The following is a 24286-nucleotide window of genomic DNA, read 5'->3' as shown; positions in this document are numbered from 1 at the left end:
TCCCTGTTGTTTGCCTGAAATATCTTTTTCCATCCCTTGACTTTTAGTCTGTGCATGTCTTTGGGTTTGAGGTGGGTTTCTTTTAAGCAGCATATAGATGGGTCTTGCTTTTTTATCCATTTTATTACTCTGTGTCTTTTGATTGGTGCATTCAGTCCATTTATATTTAGGGTGACTGTTGAAAGATATGTACTTATTGCCATTGCAGGCTTTAGATTTGTGGTTACCAAAGGTTCAAGGTTAGCTTCTTTAGTATCTTACTGTCTTACTTAACTCGCTAATTGAGCTGTTATAAACACTGTTGATTCTTTATTTCTCTCCCTTCTTATTCCTCCTCCTCTATTCTTTATATGTTGTTTGTTTTATTCTGTGCTCTTTGTGTTTCCTTTAACTGATTTGGTGGGTAGTTGATTTTATTTTTTGCCTTTAGTTAGTATTTGGTTGGTCTGCTTTCTTTGCTGTGATTTTATTTTCTCTGGTGACATCTGTTTAGTCTTAGGAGTGCTCCCATCTAGAACAGTCCCTCTAAAATACCCTGTAGAGGTGGGTTGTGGGAGGCAATTTCCCTCAACTTTTGCTTGTCTAGGTATTGTTTAATCCCTCCTTCATATTTTAATGATAATCGTGCTGGATACAGTATACTTGGTTCAAGGCCCTTCTGTTTCATTGCATTAAATATATCATGTCATTCTCTTCTGGCCTGTAGGGTTTCTGTTGGTAAGTCTGATGATAGCCTGATGGGTTTTCCTTTATAGGTGACCTTTTTCTCTCTAGCTGCCTTTAAAACTCTTTCCTTGTCCTTGATCTTTGCCATTGTAATTATTATGTGTCTTGGTGTTGTCCTCCTTGGGTCCTTTCTTTTGGGAGTTCTGTGTATTTTCGTGGTCTGTTTGATTATTTCCTCCCCCAGTTTGGGGAAGTTTTCAGCAATTATTTCTTCAAAGACACTTTCTATCCCTTTTTCTCTCTCTTCTTCTTCTGGTACCCCTATTATATGGATATTGTTCCTTTTGGATTGGTCACACAGTTCTCTTAATATTGTTTCATTCCTGGAGATCCTTTCATCTGTCTCTGCATCAGCTTCTATGTGTTCCTATTCTCTGATTTCTATTCCATCAATGGCCTCTTGCATGTTATCCATTCTGCTTATAAATCCTTCCAGAGATTGTTTCATTTCTGTAATCTCCCTCTGGACGTCATCCCTTAGCTCGTGTATATTTCTCTGCAGCTCTGTCAGTATGGTTATGACCTTTATTTTGAATTCTTTTTCAGGAAGACTGGTTAGGTCTATCTCCTTCTCAGGGGTTGTGATTTTGGTCTGTATCAAATTCTTCTGCCTTTTCATGGCGATAGAAATAGTTTCCAGAGCTGAGGCAAATGATGGCTGGAAGAACGTCCCTTCTTGTTGGTTTGTGGCCTTCCTGTCCTGGGAGAATAGTGACCTTTATCGGCTTGTGCTGGGCAGCTGCACGCAGATGGGGCCTCTGATTTTTGCCCGGCTGCTATGGAGTTTAGCCCCACGTTTGCTGTGGGCGTGGCCTGCCTTGGGCTGCTACTCTGATATGGCGGAGCCACGTTGGAGGGGAAACTGCCAGGAGGCTGTTTATCTCCATGAGGGGCCTCTGAGCTGCCATGCTGCACAGGGGGTTAGGGTGCCTAGAGTTCCCCGGGATTCCCAGAATCTGGCCTAAGTGTCCCGGGATGCTTCCATCCAGCCATGGGGTCCCTGTCCCTTTAAGACTTTCAAAAAGCACTCACTTTTCTTTGTCCCTGGGGTGCCAGATGCAGGGACCTGCTCACAGGTCTTACTTTCCTGTTTCCCTAGTTTCCAGCACCCCACACATGCACTGTTTCTGTTCTCCAGTGTGGATGGCTAGGGCTGGGTATTTAGCAGTCCTGGGCTCCCTCTCCCTCCCTGCTCTGACTCCTCTCCTCTCGCCGGGGAGCTGGGGTGAGGGGCGCTCGGGTCCCGCCGAGCCGGGGCTTGTATCTTACCCCCTTCGCGAGGTGCTGGGTTCTCGCAGGTGTGGATGTAGTCTGGCTGTTGTCTTGTGTCTTCTGGTCTGTCTTTTAGGAAGAGTTGTATTTGTTGTGTTTTCAAAAATATATGTGGTTTTGGGAGGAGATTTCCACTGCTCTACTCATGCCACCATCTTGGCTCTGCCCCGGGTTTAAAGTTTTTTGAAAGGATCTTCAATATGAAGTTTGTTGTTGTGGAGAAAATTGCATTTCAGTGAATAACTTCAGAGAAGCACACATCAATTCAGATATGAGTATGTAAGAGGAGTAGAGAACTGGAAGCAGAATGCTAGCTACTTAGTGGTAAGGGACCACATCTGTTTTGTTGTCTTCCCTGATACATTTCTTGAATGAATGAACACTATTTGAGACATTGAATCCTAAAGAAGGGTACTCTTTATATAGGTAATTAAGATAATAACTATGTTCAAAAGGTTAAGAAGATAGTAAAGTATCACTAGAATTAAATATTGTTCAAAAGCTGATGAATCTGTGAATGGAGAGGGTTCTGGAAGTAAATTCAGGTCAGATTATCCTGTACCTCTCTTAGAACTTTCTGCCTTCTTGGACCCCTTATCCCCCAACACATACACACAGAAAAACTTTTTAACTGGAATGCTGACAGATGGGAGTTGGATTTATTTCTGAAGCTTCCTTTGCTCCAGTTTTGTCCAGTCTCATTCCAAATAATCCAAGCTGCTTCTCACTGTGGGCATCTGGTAAACCATCAGTGACCAAACAATACAAGACTTCCCATCTTAGCAGTAGACGACAGGCTGCAATGTGTCAGATTCAAACTCAGTTTGAAAGTTTATGTAAAATATCATCTACACTGACAGTGAGTAATGAATGTTTGAGCAATTTTCTAGTGCATATTGTCACTTGCCCTGGTCAATAAGGGTTATTAAAGTCAGTTAGCTTTTTCTTCTGGGTGATATAGATAGCATAGTTGGGAAGAGCAGAGCTCTGGAATAAATTGTGTTCAGATCTGAGTTGTATCATAAATGAATTGTATGACCTTGGGCATATCACTGAAATTCTCTGAATCTCCGTTTCTACATCCATGAAATGGAGACAAAATGGGAACTAAAACACTTAGCACCTCTTAATACATGCTAAACTCATGATCAGTATTTATTAATAATAACTAATAGTAGAATTAATATATCTACTATTATATGATAATATAGTAAAAGTAAGTAGAAGTAAGATAATATCTAGTATTCCTCTTCATAAGAAATTTTTCCTTGCTTTTCACCTGTAAATAGATGGACATTGGTTCAGCCCTTCTTTCACCTGGTCTTTGAAGCCCAGTTTTTAAGATGAAACATTTGTACAAAATAGAGGGGAATAAAAAAGAAAAGAAAAACCAAATTGTAAAGGCTTAAGTTATTAGCTAAATGAAAAAACAAAGTTTCCAAAACCTTCTCTCTTCTAAATGTGGTTCCATCACTGCAACTCTAGACATGCGGTTCTCCACAGCGTTTGCCCTCAGTTCTCGGCTCTGATGGGCTGTTGTTGACTCAAGCTTAATTTGGCTTCCCGGGCATGTTTTGTGTGTATGATGTACAGTCTGGAGGAAACATAAGGCTAGTTTTGTTTTAGGAAATCAAGATTAATAACTAGCAGTTGGCCCATTAATAACCTTGGGTGTGTGGGACAAAAACAAATTTTTAGATGAATTTGTAATCCCATAAATATCGGTGAAGCAGTAAACTTCTTATTTTAAATTAGTTAAGTTGCTGAGGTCATAAAACACTTTTACTGCTGCCTTCCTTTCCTAAAACAACCAGCTGGGATCTTTAAAGGGTAATGTCTGCCATCTTCTTTTAAAGCAATCTTATTTTTATGGTGTTTGTAGAGGATGGATTTGTATTAATACTCTTCTCGTTCTTACTTGAAGGATCAGCGTAAACTGGCACCTACTGAAGTGGCACCTTCTAACGTTAACACAACACATTTGTATCTTGTGTTTATCCTTTTTCAAGTCTAGATAATCTCCTGGGGGAGACTGTTTTCACTTTGCATTTTCAATGGGATTTCTGTGTTCACGTGTAGTTTTAGTCTGGGACTGTTGCCTTTTCTCTACCCAAGAATCAGAAATAATTGCTTTTGCCTAGTGCTTGACAGTTTACAAATCATTTTCCTGTCTATGTTCTTTGGCTTAAAACCACTCTTTATAATAGGTATCATAATTCCTGATACCTAGGGAATTAGAACAGTCACTTGTTGAAAATTAACACTAACAGGAAGCGGTAGAGACAGTAAGATCTCAGGGTGTCAAATCTCATGTTGTTTCCATTGTGTTAGAGAAAGGCGGGCTTTGGGCAATAGAGCTGAACTACCCCCCATCCCCCCACTGCTGTGGTGTGGGCTGCTCCTCAGAGGGAATGGCTCTCCTCTTTCTGTGCCTTGTCATCCTTCATGGGCCTGCTTAGGATTCCCTCTCCCCCTCCTCCTTCTGCCCTCCGGAAATACTTTCCTACAAGTCATTTTCTTAGTTTGTGCTTCCCCTTCCCAAACAGACCCTGACCAAAGTTTCGAATGCCAATTACTGGTTTGGGAGATGATCCCAGATAGCACAGTGGAGGAATGAAGAATGGGGAGATGAGACAGGATGGGCGGAATCAGTAAAGGGTGCTTCCACGCATGAGTTCCTTGGTTGGCAGCAGGGCCAACTCTTCTAGATGGGCTTTGTGCAACCCAACTCAGAACGGCCCTACTGAAGGGTAGGGACTTCTTCCTTGGTTGAAGTTTGCTTCTGGCAGCATTAATTTTTAGTTATGCCATGTGCATGGGCTGACCATGCTCCTCTGGCCAGAGAAAGTTCTCAGGCAGAAATATGGGCAATCAAGATCGGAAACTATCAGCGCATAGGATTTTTTTGTCCAGTGAAGTTATAGTTCTCACCTCTGTCTGGGTGGATAGAGGGATATGGGGGCAGCAACTGTGTCTGCTCTAGCATTTATTATTTAGTGTGAATTTGAGCCATTTGGTAACTCTTCTTTCAAGGCATTTGTTATCCTTTCTCAGATGGAATCTGATAGAAGAGGGGGAATACCTAAAATCAAATTAGTGTTTGCATTTTGAAATGCAAATATTAGAAACACTTGGCATGATCAAAGTTCTTATTCTGAAAAGTTAAACGTATGTATTTGAAATGACAACACTTAGCAATTCTGATTATTCCAGGTTATGGCTGATGTTTAAACCCGTTCTCTAGGAATGTGCTTTTTCTGTTTTACCCAAGTGAAAAATGCCTAATTTAGTTCTCATTTTGCCTGATGTGGTCCCAGTAGGACAAATGTCAGTACTTATTCTGTAGCAAGGACTTGGCACATTGCATTGCATGTGAATGGGTCAGTGCGATGATGTGGCCCATGGGGCCACTGGTGTTTTGTCCATTCTGGAATAAATTAAATGGAACACTGAGGTGGGGGTAAGATTAGATTTTAAGGTAAAGACTTAAGAGCCAGAAAGTTGAATATTAAGAACAAATCAGATCATCAGATCATTTTTAGACTATGGCTTATTCCTTTATGTACCTGCCACCACTCCAGGTTCAAGGTCTGGCACATAGGTGTTCAGCAAAAGCATCTTGAATGAATTCCTTGACTATTTGGGAGGAATACCATCAACAACCCCACCCTTCTGTAAACTCGTGGAGGTCCGGGGCCAGGTTTGCTGTGTCTGTTCTTCATTGTCCCTTTGTGCTACTTGGCCCACATAGAGGGTACAAATCATTTTGTGTGGAATTGAAGTACCAACAATAACTTTGAACATTCCCTAAGGGGTCTGTCTCAGAGAGCTACTAAAAGCTTGGTATTTGGGGTATTAACATTTTCAATTTTGTCTCCTGAATGAATACTCTCAAGTAAGCCTCAGTTTTGCTGAACCATACAATTAAAAGATAGGCAGAGAAGACAGTATCTATTTATTGCATAAGACCCGTGTCAGGGCATGAGTTGTTGCATGGAAGTGACTAGCAGAGGGCTCAGCACATGGTAGGAGTTCAGTAAATATCAGTGGAATCCATAAACAGGGGCAAATCAGATCTTATTTTCATATCTAGCTTTGGCCTATGATGACACTGTTTAACAATCCATAACTGGGGATTATTAAACTCATTTACCATTTCTCTTGCTTAAGCTGCTGCTGGTTTTGTAGTTGAAGGCTTTGAAGGGGCTTGCAGGGAATTTGATTCTATACAAGCAGCCGATGTGAGAAAGATCTGGGTTGTGTTCTTTGTTTCCGGGTCAAAAGGCACATATAGCAGATACTGTTGATGCCCTGGTCTGGATCTCCTTGCCCAGCTGGGGCGTCCTTTCCCGCTGCAGGGAGGGTGGGCTGCTGACAGGTCACAACTGTACCCTTTGCTGGAGAACTGCCCTTGACAGACAGAGCTGCCTTGCCTGGAAATGCTTGAGACATTATATAGCTCCCACCTCCCATGGCCAGTGACAGATGTAGGGATTCAAAGGGCTCCTTTGCCTCCAATTAAAATGACTCTGTGATGTCATTCACCTTCAAAGCTCCCCTTGGGTTCATAGCCCAAATCTCATCTTGTCTGAGTTTCTCCTCCTGCTCTATTCTGTTTCCACCCCAGTAAGGATCCCAGTTTCAGACTCTGCTTCTAGGGATTCCAACCTAAGTGAGAGATAACTGAAGACACTAGAAAGAGACGCACTGTTTATGTATGGCTTTCGATGAAATGCAGTGTTTTTTTAATAGTGTCAACTGATGTATATATTTCAGTTTGCATAGTGTTTTCACATATTCTTTCCCTCAAAACAGTTCTGGGAAGCTCTTACTGTTTTGTCCAGTTTTACAATAAGGAAAACAAAGCACAGGTTGGTTAACAAACTTGAATAGGCTCATGATCCTAGGTCCTCTGGCCCATCCTTTGTGCTGTTCATACTTGTAAACCTTCCGGTGTGATTTTTCTCCTGGTGTACATTTTCAGCTGAAATCCTTGTTATGTTGATACAGAGTCGTTGACATTGCTTTGCTGCTCGCTTCTTACCACTGAAGCTTCTGGATCACTGTGGATTCCTTTAGACCAAAAAACAAATATGAAACAATCCATTTGAGAGGGTTGTTTGCTTTGGGCACAGGCCATTGTAGAAGTTCCAGACCAAAGATAAACAGTTGCAATGTGTTCTGAAGGAAGGGTTATGATATTTTGTAAAAAATCTGAGTAAAAGAAAATCTCTCCATGTACAAATAAAAAACTTTTCAGAATTTTTCAGACAAGACAGTGCCAAGAAAAACATGCTAAGTTACCTCTGTGTCTGTGTCAGAGAAAGAGTAGCTAACATGAAAAATATTACTCAGTGCCAGTTAATATTAATGACCAAGAAATTATTGGTTTGGAGATATATATACACACACACAGTATAGTATAGTTTGAAGGCCTTGGAAATATAGTTTACTGAGAGAGAGGAGAAATATACAGATCTTAAGAGTAGATGCCTATAAAAATGTTTTTATTTATATTAATGATTTCTAGATACCACTACCCCTGAGAAAATCATAGCAAATTATGTCGTGTCTTTTGTGTATGTAACAAATCTGACATGTGGTCAAATCACCAAAAAATGGAGATAAGAAATTTAGGAATTTGTCTTAAATAATAGCAAAACCTTAGAGAGAACAGGCAACAGAGAGAGAGAGAGATTGATTGGTTTAGAAAAGATGATTAAAAGATTCTTTGCCAAAATGCTGTCCCTGCACTGATTGGGTATGTGTTTATTTTTAATTTTTATTTTGTCTGTAATGATTCACTGTACCATAATAAAATATAATTAGTGCTTGCTTTAGTGTATTGATTCTGAAATGTTACTTGTTCCATTGTGTAACAGGATAATAATTTGATATGTTAGCTTGCATGTTTTTGCTCTCAGCAAATATTTTAAACCCATTGTCCTGCTAGGTAAGCTGAGACATCCATTGATTCAGGCAGGATATGGCAGTTCAGGTACATCTCAGGTAACACTAAAGTCACATATTAGCTTATGAGTCTTCAAGAAGAATTTCAGATATATAACATATAGAGAATTTTTGAGAAGAAAGTTATTTTCAGCTGCAAGAATCTGACCTTTTAAGCTTCTAAGTCCAGAAAATTCAGGGCCTGCATTTTTCAAATGTAGAAAATTAGGCACAGGAGAATACATGACTTGCACAGCTACTTTTCCTGCCCTCTCAGACTACATACTGAGCCCATAATAGATAACTGTTTGGAACACAGCAGTGGAAAGTTACTCAAAGGCACAGAAGTTATACATTCCACCTTTTGTGGAAGCAGGAGATATGCTGAAACCCCAAACCATGAAGTAGGTAGAAAGGCAGACTAAAGAAATAGAGGTTAGCAGGTGTGCAGTTAAACTACAGATCTTAGGAAAAGCCTGGAAAGACTATTCTTGAAGCTGAGCAAGCTGATTCTGATGCAGAAAGAAAAATTCCTTGGGTTTAGGGTTGGGAAACAAGAGCTTGGGCTGATAGATGCAGTTGCCCTGGATTCAGATGGAGTCTGAGAAATTAAGGAGGTGGATCTAAGTAAAAATCATTTGTGGCAGCCATGTTTATAGGCAGCAGTTTGTCACTGAGGTAGTGGAAGAAAAGAGAGAATTTAGTCTTATGGTTATTTTTTTTTCTTTCCATTGCCTGGGGAGAGATTTAAAGACTAAACAAACTCAGATAGACTTGACTCAAAGAAAAAGTCTTGCTCACCTGAAATATATGCTTGGTGCCTTCTGTGTAGCTGGTTCAGGAAAACTTTTCTCCTCCAAAGATGAGTAGTTAAGAAGGAACCAGCACAAAACTACAAAAAGATCCTGTGAGGAAAAAAAGCAGGCAGAAGAGAACAGGATGAGCAAATGACAGTTGAACAGTATAGAGACAGGTGGGATGCCTGAGGGCAGGCAGAGTAATTTGCTAGCATGGCATCTGAGAAAGAGCCTGGCTTTCACCTCCCATCCACAGCCTGCAAACTCACTGTCTGTGTAATTCTGGCAAAGGGTTGGGGGTTGGGAACATAAAGTGGGGGGACTCCAAGCCAGAGCCTCCTGGGCTCAGGCTGGTGACATAGCAAATCTTGTAGAGGTCCCCTGTACTCTGTATGGCATGGGAGGAGTCCTGTAGAAAGGGCCGCCTGCAGTGCTGAGGTGGAGAAGGCCATCCACAGCTCACGGAGGCTCTTCCAGTCCCAGAGGCACAGAGAGAACAACCAGGTGTTTCCCTCTCTCCTGCAAAGGCACAGGCTACCAAGGATTCCTAAAGGAATAGATGATGATCAGTATTGGTCAGGGTTCTTCAGGGAAATAGAACCAATAGGAAGGAGAGAGACTGAGTGTGACTGATTGTAAGAAACTCGCTCCTGTGACTGTTGAGACTGGCAGGTCCACGTTCTGCAGGGTTAGGGAGGCAGCCTGGAGATCAGGGAGGAGGTGCTCCTTCAAGGGTCTGAAGGCAGACAGGAGGCCAAGTTCCCTCTTCTTTGGGGGGGGGATAGGTTTTTCTTCTCTCTTTTTTCCTTTAAGGCCTCTGTACTGTAGTCTGTTTTGCCCAAGCTGCCTCCAGGGCCTGACATGCCCTTTTGCATTGTCTGTGCCTGGTAAGGCTCCTCTCGGCCATCACCTCCTCCAGATGCCTCCTGAAGTTCTCTGGCCTAATGTGATTTCTCCCTCTGTGCTGCTGCTCACGCGTGCCTCTGCCACTTGGGCGGCCACACATTGTCATTTCCTGGAGGCTCTGTCTCCCAGCGTTCCCAGGGGGACTGACTGCTCTTTGTCTTCAGTGATGGTTTGCTTGTTAAGCTCTTATTACAGGCTCCCCTCTCTTCCCTGTCTCATCTCCCCTTCCTTTAGTGTTGATTCTTGGCATCACCTCCCCAAATTACCAGCCCTCCAGTGCTTTTCTCAGGGTCTGCTCTTGGGAAGCTAAAACCAAGGAAGTGTTCCTGCTGAGCACATTAAAAAAAAAAATCACATAGTAGCTCCTTCATAAACAGTCAACATGGGAGATTTAAGTCTGACACTTAGAAGATTATGCAGCCTCAAGTTATGAAAAAGATTGATTTAAGGGTTGAATATACATTGAGACCTGCTTTCTCCTTGTTTTTCTTATTTGCCTTACTGATAGTGGGAAGTCACTAACATGGGAGCTTGAAATTTCACTGACCAATAATGTTTCCTTGCCAGTGTCGGAGACCCGCACTCCCTTTCCTGCAGCAGAAGAGGCCCGGATAGAAGATTTTGGTGGTGGAGTGGGCCACAGCCCTCTGGTGCAAAAGTTTAGATTCCTTGAAATTATTTTAAATCAGGCATATGACAAAGACCCAAACACTACGTATATTCCCCTTTTTACTCTTTTGGTTCAAAACAAATATTTATTGGCTGTTGTGGTACTTGGGGATTTGGCAGCAAATGGAACAGATGAATCCTTTCCTGCATGGAGAAGCACACTAAAAAGGAGACATTTAAATAAGCAAGGACCTGGAGGAAGCATGAGGGTTAGGCATGCACAAACCCGGAAGCACATTCCAGCAAAGGAAACACAAGTGCAAAGGCCTTGTGCTCCCTCCCTCAATCACTTGCTCAGGATGTTCAGAAAGTAGAGGGAAGGCCAGTGAGGCTGGGGCAGGGTGATTGAGGAGGGGGATAGCAGATGAGGTCTGAGAGGTGAGGAGGGGGCAGGAAGTAGGTCACAGAGAGCCCAGCAATGACTGTGATTTTTACTGACATTGCAATGGGAAGCCACTGGAATATTCTGAAGAGAGCAGTGACTGACATGATCTTCCATGTGGTTGCAGAGGATCACTCTGGCTGCTCTGTGAGAGAGGAGAAAGTTCAGAGCTAGAAGCTGGGATGCCTTTGGCACAATTACAAGCCTAATAGTTGGTTATTAATCTCTGACATCATTTAGAAAGAAATAAACTTTAGAAAAATAAGGCAATAGATTCTTCATGGGGAGAGGAATAAGCCACTCCAGTATACTATCATATCATTTCTTTCTCAACCAGGAAGGAGCTTAATTGCACAGTGGCAGCTGAAGACTTTTGTCAGCCAAATAGCAAAACAATTTCAGTTAAGAGAGAGGAACTCCAGTGAATGAAAGGGTCAAGTTCTCTTGGGAGCTTCCTTAGAAGCCAGGCTTGCTGTACTGTGTTTGCATAGTCATTTATGTTGCATGTGAAATAAAAGTTTGTTTCCCACCAGCCTCTGGGATTTGAAGGACTCTAAGCTGGGTTCTCAGTGTGGCTTTGTCGTAACCTTGTTGGGACATTTTCCAGCCTGTTCAGCCTCTGGGCTGCGAGTCTGTAGAATGTGAGGGTGGTATTGCCCCTCTGCCGTACTTCACCAGTGCACTGGAGGGCCTCCCGAGACTGCACAGAAAGCAGCTTGTATTGCGAAGCGGCACTTGGTGCAGGAGTATCATCACTGGCTCCAGCCAAATACTGAAGGAGCCCTGCATGTCATTAGAAGGGGATGTGACGTAAGAAATAAAGTGATAGCTGTCATATACCTTGTTTTGTGCAGCAGTGCAAGCTCTGTCCTCTCAATTAAGATTCAGAAACATTACATAATACACATCAGTCTTCCTATTAAAGGCACCCTGAGCAAAGGCTCAGGGATGTGTGGTGTGTGTGCACAGGTGCGTGGATGGAGGGAGTGGAGGGCATTCTAAGTCGGGCAAGGCTCTCCAGCATGCCCGGGTAGTGCGGCACCAGTTGGTGGTCAGAGGAGGGCTCTTCGAAAGAGACATCTGACCTGAGTGAGACTTCAGTGGTTAGAGGAAGACAGATTAGAGTCTGGGGCATGGGTGCTCAGGGCAGAGGGACAGTTCATGCAAAAGTGCACATGTCAGTTTAGGAGCCATGTCACTGGCGTAAATGTGTAAAGCAGTTAGTTGTGAGCATATTCACAGAGATTAATAAAGGGAATAAAGATTTAGCAGGACAGATGCAGCTGACACTTGGCTTACATCCCTTTGGCTGAGCAATGCCCGAGCAGGTTGGACTTTATGCGTGGGGATTGCCGCCCTCATAAGGAGGGGCTGTGAGTAACATCTCTTTAGCACTTTTCAGGGCATGGTGCCAGCTTTTCCCACTAGAGGGCATTGCAGCTACAGAAACAAGAGAAGTAGTAATTTTGGCCCCAAACTATTGAATTGGGAAGCTTACTGCATAGAGATTGTAGTTCTAGTTGTGATCACAGATACCTCTTTTGTGCCGTGGTGTGAGTTGACCTGTCATGGCTATGTGCAGCATCCTGGAACAGATGAGCAGGTTCATATCTGATCACGCTGAACTGGGAGTGTGATTTTCTGCTGCAATAGGCAGGTTATACTGATAAAATAACTTATTTCTCCAAGTGGTCTCTCTTCCCAGTAAGAGCTTCCTGCAGTGAGAAGGGAAGAGGACTGGACGTCAAGGCTGAAGATCAGAGTTTGAATTTTGGCTCTGACCCTTTCTGGCACCTTGAATTTAAACAGGTTGTTTAAATCTGATATTTTCCTATTTCCTAATCTATAAAGCAGAAATAGTGAACTCAGATCACAGAGAAGTTTTAATAAATAAAAAGTTCAAGAATTTAGTAAAATTTAAAGAGCTAGCAATCATATGGGTAGGATGTTGTTATTGAGGCTGAGCACATTAGTCTACATGTTTAAGAACCCTTGATAACTGCTACACTCTAAAATTCTACCCTTAGATATTAATTTATTTGGATTGAATTGCCTTTTTTATGAGCACATTCTCCTGGAATGGCACAGACACAGTAAACAATCTTCCACATTTGGTGTGTTGGGGGTTGGTGCCTTTGGCTGAGAGCAAGAGCTAAGACATCTTGATTTGGGGAAAGATAGGAGAGTTTTTAGAATGTGACAGTGGTTCTCTGCTGGGAGACAGTTTCAGACCCTGATCTCTAGAGAAAATTTTGGCTGAAGAGAGGAATAGAGAAAGGAGGAGAGGCTGGGTCAGGAGGAGATAGCCCAACTTCGTAAGTTTGCCAGAAATAGTCAGGTTTTTGAAATGTTCATTTATTTTCTAAATCCCTAGATCTCTACTGAATAACAAATATTTGAGATCATGTCTGTATAGTAGCAAATTTACCATAAGTTCAATTGTTAAGCATTTACTGAGTATTTCTTATCTCATTAAGAAAACAAAATTTAAAATACAGGTTTCCAAACTAATTAGGAGGCGGGAGGGATAACTGGTACTACATGATCTGTGGTGAGACTGGATTTCAACTCTGTGAAGGAAAAGAGGTTCCTTTTGTTCACTTCTACAACAGTCGTTAGTGGTATGTGGTCATAGCTCAATACATAAATGAATGAGTGAGTGGATGGATGGATGGATGAATGAATGAAACCATCTTCATTTAGGACAAGGGTTCTTAAAGTATGTTCCTTGGCCCACTCCCATCAGAATCACCTTTGCTTTTCTTCATTGCTAAGCATTTACTATGTATAAGATGCTTCTAATCACTTTTCATGAATTAAATTATTTAATCTTCACTCAACCCTTTGATTTAGATACTATTACTATTACTCTCACTTTTCAGATGAGGAAACCAAGGTCCAGAGTGGTTAAGGCACTGGCCCAAGGTCACACAGCTACTAAGTGACAGAATGAGATCTGAACTCAGGTAGTCTAGCTTCCAGAGTCAGTGCTCAAAGCCACTTCATCACGTTGCTTCCCTCCACATTAAAAGAATGAGCTGCGTCAATATGTGCTGATAAGAAAGAGTCAACTAATTATATTTTAAGAGAAAAAAAGAAAAGCAAGATACTGGCCAAAGTATTTAATAAGCTTCCATCTGTGTCCAGAGGAGAAAGATTCAGATGTGCTTGTATGTGCCTAGGTTCTCTCAAGAAGGACAGGCGAGACACCAGTGCTCATGTTTGAAGAGGGGAGTTTGAGAAGTGGGCGTCAGGAGCTGGAAGGAGACACCCATTTGGCTGCATGATTTTTTCCAGTGGTTCCAAGCACTTTTATTTTCTTCTTAAATTTTTTTGCCTTCTATCATGTAGCCTTCATTCCTGTGTGTTTTTCTACTAATTATCTATAAGTGCTACTGTCCATTGATGTATTAAACATTACTACAGTTTATTTCTTTGTTACAGGGAAGAACAAATGGCATGGGTAGGGCTCGTGTGTTTTCCCTGGGCTCCCACCCGCCGTGTGCGTGCTGCCCTTCAGAGACTCCTCAACAGTCACATCGTCCACACTCCAGCGCCTCTCTGTGATTCCCGAAACCCCAGACCCTCTGAAGCTACCCTTGTTCTGGGCCCGAGAACTGAATTCCCCTAGAAAACTTAGATGCTCTCCTACAAGCTTTTTCCTATCTTTCAACCAAATGAATCATGTTCGGCAGGGAAAGGTGGACGAGCCCAGCTCCCAAGGCCCTGGTGACTCCCCTGTGGCCTTCCTTCCATCCTGGCTCATTTTCTTCCTGTGCCTTATCAAAACACTAAAAACATCCTCTTTTTATTAATAGAAGTTTAACCCAGAACTTGGAATATACCATTTGACCCTATTCACTCATTTGGTGGTGGTTCTTTCATATTATAGCCTCCCTTCCATCTCTGTGCATGTTCTTTTTAATTTGTGAGTTCAGCAAAATGCTGCTTGTGGGCCCTCGGCAGTGTCTTAATCCATTCCCTCCCTTTGCTCATGAGGATTTTTTATGATTGCAATATAAGGTTGTCATTTCTGAGACCATCCTGTTGAGCATTGTAGGAGGGATCTCTTGAGCTGCCTGGTCCCATATGACAGCCACTAGTTACAATTTACTAAGTCAGGTGAGCCACATTGCCAGTGCTCAATAGCCCCTGGAGCTGGTGGTTACAATATTGGACAGTGCACATTACAGAATATTCCCTTTACACGGAGTTATACTGGAGACTGTTTTTCTAGCAACAGTCTCCTATCCAACAGTCTTTGCTCTAAAAACACTTAAATTTGCTTTTCTGCAGCCCCCCATCTCCTCCTCCCCCCAATAAAAAAGGGACTTTGCATCTATCTGCCCTCTTTTCAAGTTTTGGGGGACAATAAATAGCATGAATATTGCAAAACTTACTCCACTTCTCTCTCTGGTCAGCTCCTCCTTATGGATTATCAGGTAATCTAGGGCAGCAGGTGCCTTTTGTACTTTTACTTCCCTTTGAGAGTGAAAATTTCCAGAGAATTTGAAGGTACTCAATTTCAGACATCAACACGTACCTGCTACACTTCTTAGGAAGTTACTGAGGATGTGCTTCAAAAAAATGAAAGAGCACAACAGTCATTAGGGCCATTCACAGATAAGCCCTTTCTCCTCTTTTCTTGCACATGGAAGGACTGGACTTACTTGTCTCATTTAAAGTTAGAATTAACTGTGTGACTTGCTTTGGTTAGTGAAATTTACATGGAAATGCCATGTGTCAGTTCGAGTTGGAGTTTTTAGAATCAGTGCACAACTAGCCAGCTGCTTTTCTCTCTTCCAGGCAGCATGGTGCTCTGCTGGCCTGGGTGCTAGAGCCACAGAGAGGCAGGGCAGCACCACCTCCAGTCAGTGGTGGGCAGGTACTCTGAGCAAGCAGTGAAACTACAGCTCTGAGCCATTGAGGTTGGGAGTGGTTGTTACAAAGAAACCTTTCCTAATACAGAGAAAGCACCAAGAAGAAGGAACACATGAGACCCAGAAAACAGTGAGTCCTCACAGGAACACCTTAAAGGCAAATCCTAAGAAGATTCAGTTTAGGGCAGCAGTTGAAGAGCCCAGGAAGTCAGCAGAAGAATTCATCAGATCCTGATGAAAAGAGGATCTGGGGAAAAAATAAGACACATGATAAAGGCAAGTAGGAAATGGGTAAAGCTAATGAGAAATTCAGGAACACAATAATAATAGTACACAGATGATCTCTATGGCAGATGCTTTCCCCAAAGTATCAAAAAATAGAAACCATGAAAGCACAGAGAGCAGAGGTTGGAGGTGGAAAACAGGAAGAGAGCTAGAGGAAAGAGGAAAGATATTTTATATCTTTGAGTCCCAGAACAATCACGAGACACTCAATTGTCAGCAGGGCTAGGGTGTGAGATAAAAGGCATTTAATGGAAAATCTAAAAATGCTAAAATAACTAACTAGGGAAGAGGTAGGAGTGGCATAAATTAGTCAAATCTTGCCTTATTACATTGGCAGACAACAAATGATGACTAAATTTAGTCTTAGTTATTAAGTTCGAGCCATATGGAGATGGCTGCCCGGAGAGATGACGAAGAGGTGGAAATGGGAGTCTTTTCCAAATAGGATGGGTCTGTGCAGGGTGTGTCAGGAACGTTACTTCCAAATAATACACGGATTTTATTTTCAAACTTTTAAATAAAAAAAAAAAAAGAAAATCTTCACCCCTAGGCGGGTCACTAATTTATCTGCCTCTGTGGTTTGGTGGAGACCCCCAAAGGTAGCCCGCTTCCCCATCGACACTCACAGGCAAGATCCAGAACAGTTCATTGTTTTCCTCTCTCTCAAGGGACAAAGAGTAAAATACTTGGATTGTGAGAGACCTCTCACCATTCACTCCACAGATATGTAAAAGCTCAGGCTCGTGGGCCACATTACCTGAACTTTAATTGTAACTCATTTCATGGCTGTGTAACTTTGAACAAATCACTCTACCTCTATAACGGGAACATGGGAATAGTACCTTCATGTATGTTGCAATGATTGAAAGAATTCATTCCTTTAAACTGGTTAGTATAATGCCTGGAATATAATGAGCCCTCAGTAAATGCTGGCTGTCTTCATTATCATCATCATCATCCTTATGTGCAAAGCATTTTGCTGGGACTTGTGATTTTTAAAGATGAGAAACATTTGGTCTTTGTGCTTGTAGAACTTAGAATCTAGTGCGGGCATAAGAGAAGTGATCGACCAGATATAAACCAGGAAGTAAGTGTTCATGCAGGGCGCTGCCCAGGATTGCTGATGGGTTCACCCTTCCGTCACACACTGACTGTTCCCATCATCCTACCTCAGGTCCATGGCCATGTGGCTTTCTCTACATTCAGTGAAATGAATGAGCTATTTTTTTAGCAACCTCCCACCAAGTATCTATGACACCTGTAAGACCTGCCTATTCCCTTATGTATAACACCTCACGTTTCCTGGATCTCCCAGGCGTTATAAATTATATTTCCAAAACTCCTTCAGGCATAGGAACTGTTAAAAGTATTTGGAATTTCAGAATAAAGGGCAAGCCAACTATGCCTCCTGTTAGCAGAAATGATATGGGTCTTTCTGGGTCTCTTATTACATCCCATTTCAGGATGAGTGTAGTGCAGTTATTTTTCAAGCCAGAAGGCACTTACTTTGCATTTGCTTCAATTCTGTGCACTTTAAAAAATACCATGACATTTTGTTTCTGAGACAAAAGTCAAATGCCAAAAAAAAAAAAAAAAATCACCTCCATAAATATATTAAAAACTTAATTTATAAATGCAAACAAGATCAGCTGCCAAGATGCCAACACAGTTACTAAGTTTGCAGATTTGGAGATTGTAGGCAGCATTCCTTGTACCTTCTCTACACCTGTGTGTTCACTGCCTTATCGGGGATTGTGAGAACTGTTCCAGAGAAAAGCCTCCATTGGCATCCTTTCCTGTCTATATGCTTCAGTGCATATGGGGGGCCTCAAGTGACAGCTCTGGGATTTATTAGGAGGGAAAACAGGAAGTGAGGTGGTTTGTGGTATATCAGTTCTGTATGCTCAGCTCACCTGTATGGTTTTGGAAAACTGCCCCTCCCTCATTCCAGGATGCCTGAATGGGACTGTCCATCACAGTGTGCACTCCCTAGCATGGCTCCACGGGGGTGAGTATCTGGTCCGGATTGTTGCAGGCACAGCACCCCTTCCCCCTGGGAACAGCACAGGTACATAGTAGATGCTTCACAAGAGGAGAAAGCGCTAGAACAGTGCATTGAAGGTCTTAAGAGTTCAATAAATACTCTAAGAGTGGATTAGAGTCTCATATATCAGCTAAAAGACCATTTCTTCATTTGTATAAGGATGTTGGGGGAGAGAAGCATCCTGATTCACAAGGGAGAAGTTGGGAGTGTTGGGAGTCACTGTTCCTCCTGGGAAAGACAGTTCGCATGATACATGGGGGAGGCAGGCGAGGTGGGGGAGAAAGCAAGTTATACTCCACTGCCTGCATCTCAGTCTTGCCTAAAAGCTGTGCCACCTCTGTGTATATGTATGTGGGTGTCTCTCCTCTGTATGAACCTTGACTTCCCTTGGTCAATGTGTCTTCTTTTGTAAAATTAAAAATATATACTAGGCTATTTCTAATACTGCATTCAGCTCTAGCTATTTTTAGTATATATAGTATGTTTTTTGTGTATATGTATACACATGCATATACATATACATATGCAAAGTATGGCATATTCGGGGTTTAAAACTTAGTGTTCATTTGCATGTTTGGCCTAAGATTTTTCCATTGTTTTTAGTGTTAAAATAGGGTATCTTCACTTAATCAATGGCTGTAAATGTTACAATAATTATAGAATTACCTTGAACTCTAAAGCATAATAAACTTCCTATTTTTGTCTCAGAGTTCACCAGATTGTTAACATTAACTAAATATAAGCTGATAGAACATTACTCAGTACTTAAGGTAGACAAGCTGGCCGTCTGTGTTGAGATATTCCATGAAGTTTGAATGACTCTTTTATGCCCATCAGTGGTCAGCTAATTTCATGGTCAGCTGGGGACAGGTCAGCTAGGGCTTTGGGACAGAACGGACCTTTCAGAGTGCCACCTGATGGCATCACAAAATGCTATGAGATCAGGTTTCTGGGTAGGATACTATCTTTTAGAGAGATAAGTATTGTCTGAAGTTGTCTGGCTTGATGAATCTGATTTGTTTTCCAGAAAAGACATCCATTCTTAATTATACGTTAGTTAAAAAAATACCCAGGCGTGAGGAATTACTTCAAAATCGTGACAGAGCTGAGCAAACATTTTTTTTACTTGATTTGGTTTTTGTGAATTCCAGTTTTTGCCTTTTTAAAAAATAATCTTTCCTGTGAGTGAGGCAAAGTGAAATGGACCCATTTGGCTTCAGTTAGAGGAGCCCCAGATTCCGTGGCTGTGTAAGCTTGGGAGTGCAGCTCAGCCTCCCAAAGCAACAGGTCCTTGTTGCTCACCTTGAAGGTTGGTCTTTCATTCTTTATATACTTACCTTAAAGGATTCATCTAAGGATTAATTAAAATCCTAGGCATTCAAGTGGTAAACCAGTATTAGTAACATTCATCCCGGTCCTCTTCCCTAATCCTCCTCATCCTGCCTTGTCCTATCTAAATCTAGAATGAGTACAAACAGGATGATAATTTCCTGGGACTGCAAAGCAGTCCCTTCCCCTGGCTCTGCTCCTCTCCTGGGGGATGACAGCAGGCTTGCTGTATCCCCCTTCCTTAAGGGCAGCTTTATGATTGGGGCGCTGGCCAGGGAAACATAGCTTGCCAACAATTCAGTGGCAAAGTGAAAATAGAAGCAGTTAGTTAGCAGGCTTCTTGGAGAGCTCAAAAGCCAAATGGGATGGGAGGTACCTCAGAGTTTGGCAGTGGCTGCCTGCAGTTGTTACCCTGGAGCTTTAAGAACAAATGAAGGAGGTCGTGTCCCTGGAGCACAGAAGCGAGGGCAGCCCAGTGCAAGCTGATGTGGTAGAGATGCAACCCCTGACAGAGATAGCGGCTGTAACAGAGAGAGGTGGATACAGGTGCCTTGGCTTCTCCTACCAGAGCCTCCTGCTGGCAGAACCTAACAGGAAGCCACTTGGCAGGGAAGCTTGAGAGATGTACTGCCACATAGTAGGCAGGAGCACGGGGGACAGGTGAGGAATGGGTTAGAAGGCAGGTGGGTGGAGACCGATAGCCAAGTGGGGGGAGCTTTCCTTTTTATTGTAGCCTCACGTTCTGCCTTTGAGTCTGGTTAAAACAATCCAATCAGAAAATTCCTCCCCAAATCAGCATGTGAGACTCTTCCTAAGGCACTTTTCATTGCAAGTGTGTCAGTCAGTGCATGGTTCTACCCACAAGCAAGAGTACATTAACTAGCTCACTAGCTAGTCTAGCACCTGTTATCACCAATGGGCAAAAGCTGGTTCCTTAAAGGACTGGGAGGCAGGATGGGTTTGTTTTGATGCAGGGGCTCAGGAAAGCACATGGGGATGCTGTAGACCCAGGTGCTGCAGGAAGAGCACTGTATGTCTGAGGCTGAGGGAGAAGGTCCTGAGGGGTAGCAGTAGAGAGGTGGTCCAGAAGCAAGTATTGCCCAGTTTCTTCATCATTGGAGAACAAGTCCTTTCTGTGCAGGATCATTAAAAGAGGGGAAACAGTGCCTACCAGTAATTGAATGTGTGCATCATCCCCCTTGATTTAAGTTCATTCATCAGCTAAGTGCTGAGGTCCTACCTGTATTTTCTTGGGTGCCTCACACATAGAAATCAGCAGCTCAGTCCTAGCTTTTGATGCTATCTTTAATTATTATATTATTAATAGTGTGCAGATATCTTGTAGACAAAGGGCATCCACCTTCACTTGGGTTATGGTCAGTAAAGGCTTCAAATGCTTCTGAGTCTTAGAACTTAACATGAGTTGACCAAGCAACCTGGCAAAAGGCCTTCTGAGCAGAGAACAGCAGGAACAAATGTGTGAAGATGTTATGGAAAAGATTTAAAATTTGTTAAAACTATTCCTGCTCTCCAAAAGATTTTGGGCTCACTACTGACCCTACCTTTATGAAACCAAAGTAGGGTTTTCAGGAAAGATGAATAAATGTACGGAGCACCTGAGGATTCTGGGGAAAAGATGGTGGTATAAGAAGCAAGGCAGAAACCTCCTTCCAAAGTCTTATAGAACCCAAAAATACAGCAAATATAACTAATACTGAAAACAACCTGAAGACTGTAGAATAGACTGCCTACATCTGGGAAGAAGAGAAGACCTCACAGAAAAGAGTAAAGAGGCAGAGCCATGATCTGCCAGGACTCAAGTCCTCTCCCCAACCAAATTCACATGTGAGAGGAAGAAAATCAGAGAGGGGAGGGAGTAAAAGTCCAGGACTCCTGAACACCTGGCCATGGAGATCTGCTCTGGGGACAGGAACCCACATTACATGGTACTCTGGATATTAATGGGGCTGGAAAGCAAAGATGGGTGAAACATATATGCTGAGATGCCAGCTGCTTGTGGAGAACAGAGATGAACAACTGACCTCCCCTCCCACCCTGTCCCAAGACGAAAGAGAAGCTGGCAGCATGAATGACTTCCCAGCAGTCAGAGGGACACTAAAGGGACAAAGAATACACAGAGCTCTCTGCTCAGGAGAAAGGGCAGGTGGACAACACTTTCCTAGCCCATTCAGCCTAGCAGGTTGGGAACTCTCAGGAGCTTTAGACACTCCATCCCTCTGACTGACAACACAGCCCCAAGGCTCTCCCCTGCAACGTGCATCCTGCCACTCCTTCCTCCCAGCAGGTGCTGGTCCTGCTTGCCTGCCATCCTCACCATCATGGCAGGCTGGTTGGAGGGTGGCTCCACCCATGGCAGCCACAGGGACACAGCAGCAAGGCTCCTACCTCTGTGCTTGGCTCACTTGACCTGGAAGTGGAGGCAGGTATTACAGCCGGGAAGGCAGGAAACCCTCCCAGCCAAGCTCTTTCCTCTCAGCAGGTGCTGGTCTTGCTCACCTGTGCCCCTGCCATTGCAGCAGGCCAGAGGGACAGCAGCTCTGCTGATGGCAGCTCCAGAGTATTCTCCCTGCTCAGGAGGTCAGCTGACAGCCCAGACAGCCCACCTGAAATCAGACCACTAAGAGCAAGGCAGAAAGGTGCCACAACCACTGCTCTGCCAACATCTGGGGCTCCCACACAGGAATTTGAGCTTCTGGGAACTAGAGGATGCTTTCTACACAAAGCTGCTCTTCCATAGGAAACATGAAAAAAAAAACAATGAAGCAGTAAAGTCATTTGGTACAAACAAAAATACAAGAAAAAAACACCAGAAAGAGGGCTTAGTGAAACTGAAGTCACCAATCTTCTTGACAAAGATTTCAAAATAAAAGTTATAAACATGCTCACAGATTTATAGAAAAATATTCAAGATCTCAGAGAGGACTTCAAAAGAGATAAATATCTTGAAAAAGAGCCACTCAGAACTAAAATATAACAGTACCTGAAATGAAATGTACAATGGAGAGATTTAAATGTAGGTTAGATGATGTAGAGGAGATGGTAAATGAAATCGAAATTAAAGAACAGGAAAACAAAGAAACTGAGGAACAGAGAGAAACCGGGTTTCTAGGAATGAAAGAATAAGAGAACTTTGTGACCGGTTCAAAGGGAACAATATTTACAATAGGGGCACCAGAGGAAGAAGAAGACAAAGGGATAGAAAGTGTCTTTGAGGAAATAATTGTTGAAAACTTCCCCAATCTGCGGAAGGAAATAGACACTCAGGTCATTGAAGCACAGAGATCTCCCAGCAAAAGGGAATCCTAGGAAGACAACACCAAGCCATATAATAATTAAAATGGCAAAGATCAAGAACAAGGAGAGAGTATTGAAAGCAGCCAGAGAGAGAAAATGGTCACTTATAAAGGAAACCCCATTAGGTTATCAGCAGACTTATCAGCAGAAGCTTTCAGGCCAGAAGGGAGGGACATGATTTATTTAATGTAATGAAACTGAAGGGCCTCCAACCAAGAATACTCTACCCATCTAGGGACTCTAGGTGGAAATGCTCCTAAGGCTAAATAGCTGTCACTATAGAAAATAAACCCACCGTCAAGGTAGTAGACCAATTAATTACTAAGCAAATATGAAATTAAATCAACAACTCACAAAGTCAAGGGATACACAAAGAGTGCAGATTATGACATCTAATATATAAAGAGTGGAGGAGGAGGAAGAAGAATGGGAGGAAAAAAAACTTACCTTTAGATTGCATTTGAGATAGAGTAATCAGAGATTTAAGATAAGACTGGTAGTTAGGAAGCTATCCTTGAACCTTTGGGAACAATAAATCTGAAGCCTATAATGTCAATAAGTACATATCTCTTGATATCTATTTACATTCACTTTGAATCTATGTCTTTTGATTGGTGCATTCAGTCCCAAATGTAAATGTACTGAATGCACCAATCAAAAGACATAGATTTACAGAATGGATAAGGAAACAAGACCCATCTGTATGCTTCCTACAGGGCACTCACTTTAAACTCAAAGATATATACAGACTAAAAGTGAAGGGATGGAAAAAGGTATGGCACATAAATAATAGGGAGAAAAAAGCAGGAGTAGCAGTATTTATATTAGACAAAATAGATTTCAATAAAGAAAGTAACAAGACAAAGAAGGATATTACATAATTATCAAGGGTCAGTCCAACAAAAGGATGTAACTATTATAAATATCTATGCACCCAACATAGGAGCACCTAAATATATGAAACAAATACTAACAGAATTAAAGGGGGAAATAGAATGCAACCCATTCAATCTAGACTTTATCACACCACTCATACCAGTTGATCACCCAGACAGAAAATAAGTAAAGAGACAGAGACACTGAACAACACATTAGAACAGGTGGACCCAACAGACATCTACAGAACACTCCACTCAAAAGCAGCAGAATACACATTCTTCTCAAGTGCACATGGAATGTTTTGCATAATAGATCACATACTAGGCCATAAGATGAGCCTCAATAAACTTAAAAAGATTGGAATTGTGCCAAACAGCTTCTCAGACCACAAAGGTATGAGACTAGAAATAAATTGTACAAAAAAAAACAAAAAAGCCTACAAACATATGGAGGCCTAACAACATGCTCCTAAATAGTCAATGGATCAGTGACCAAATTAAAACAGAGATCAAGCAGTATATGGGCACAAATGAAAACAGTAACTCAATAGCCCAAAACCTTTGAGATGCAGGGAAGGCAGTTCTAAGAGGAAAGTATTTAGCAATACAGGCTTAACCTCAAAAAGAAGAGCATTCCCAAATGAACAGTATAAACTCACAATTAATGAAACTAGAAAAAGAAGAAAAAATGAGGCCCAAAGTCATTAGATGGAGGGATGTAATAAAGATCAGGGCAGAAATAAATAAAGTCAAGAAGAATAAAACAATAGAAAGAATTAATGAAACCAGGAGCTGGTTCTTTGAGAAAATAAACCAAATAGATAAACCCCTAGCCAGACTTATCAAGAAAAAAA

Source organism: Manis javanica, chromosome 3 (genome assembly GCF_040802235.1).
Source record: "Manis javanica isolate MJ-LG chromosome 3, MJ_LKY, whole genome shotgun sequence".
In the NCBI taxonomy this organism is placed as follows: Eukaryota; Metazoa; Chordata; class Mammalia; order Pholidota; family Manidae; genus Manis; species Manis javanica.
Note: the sequence above shows the minus strand (reverse complement) of the source record.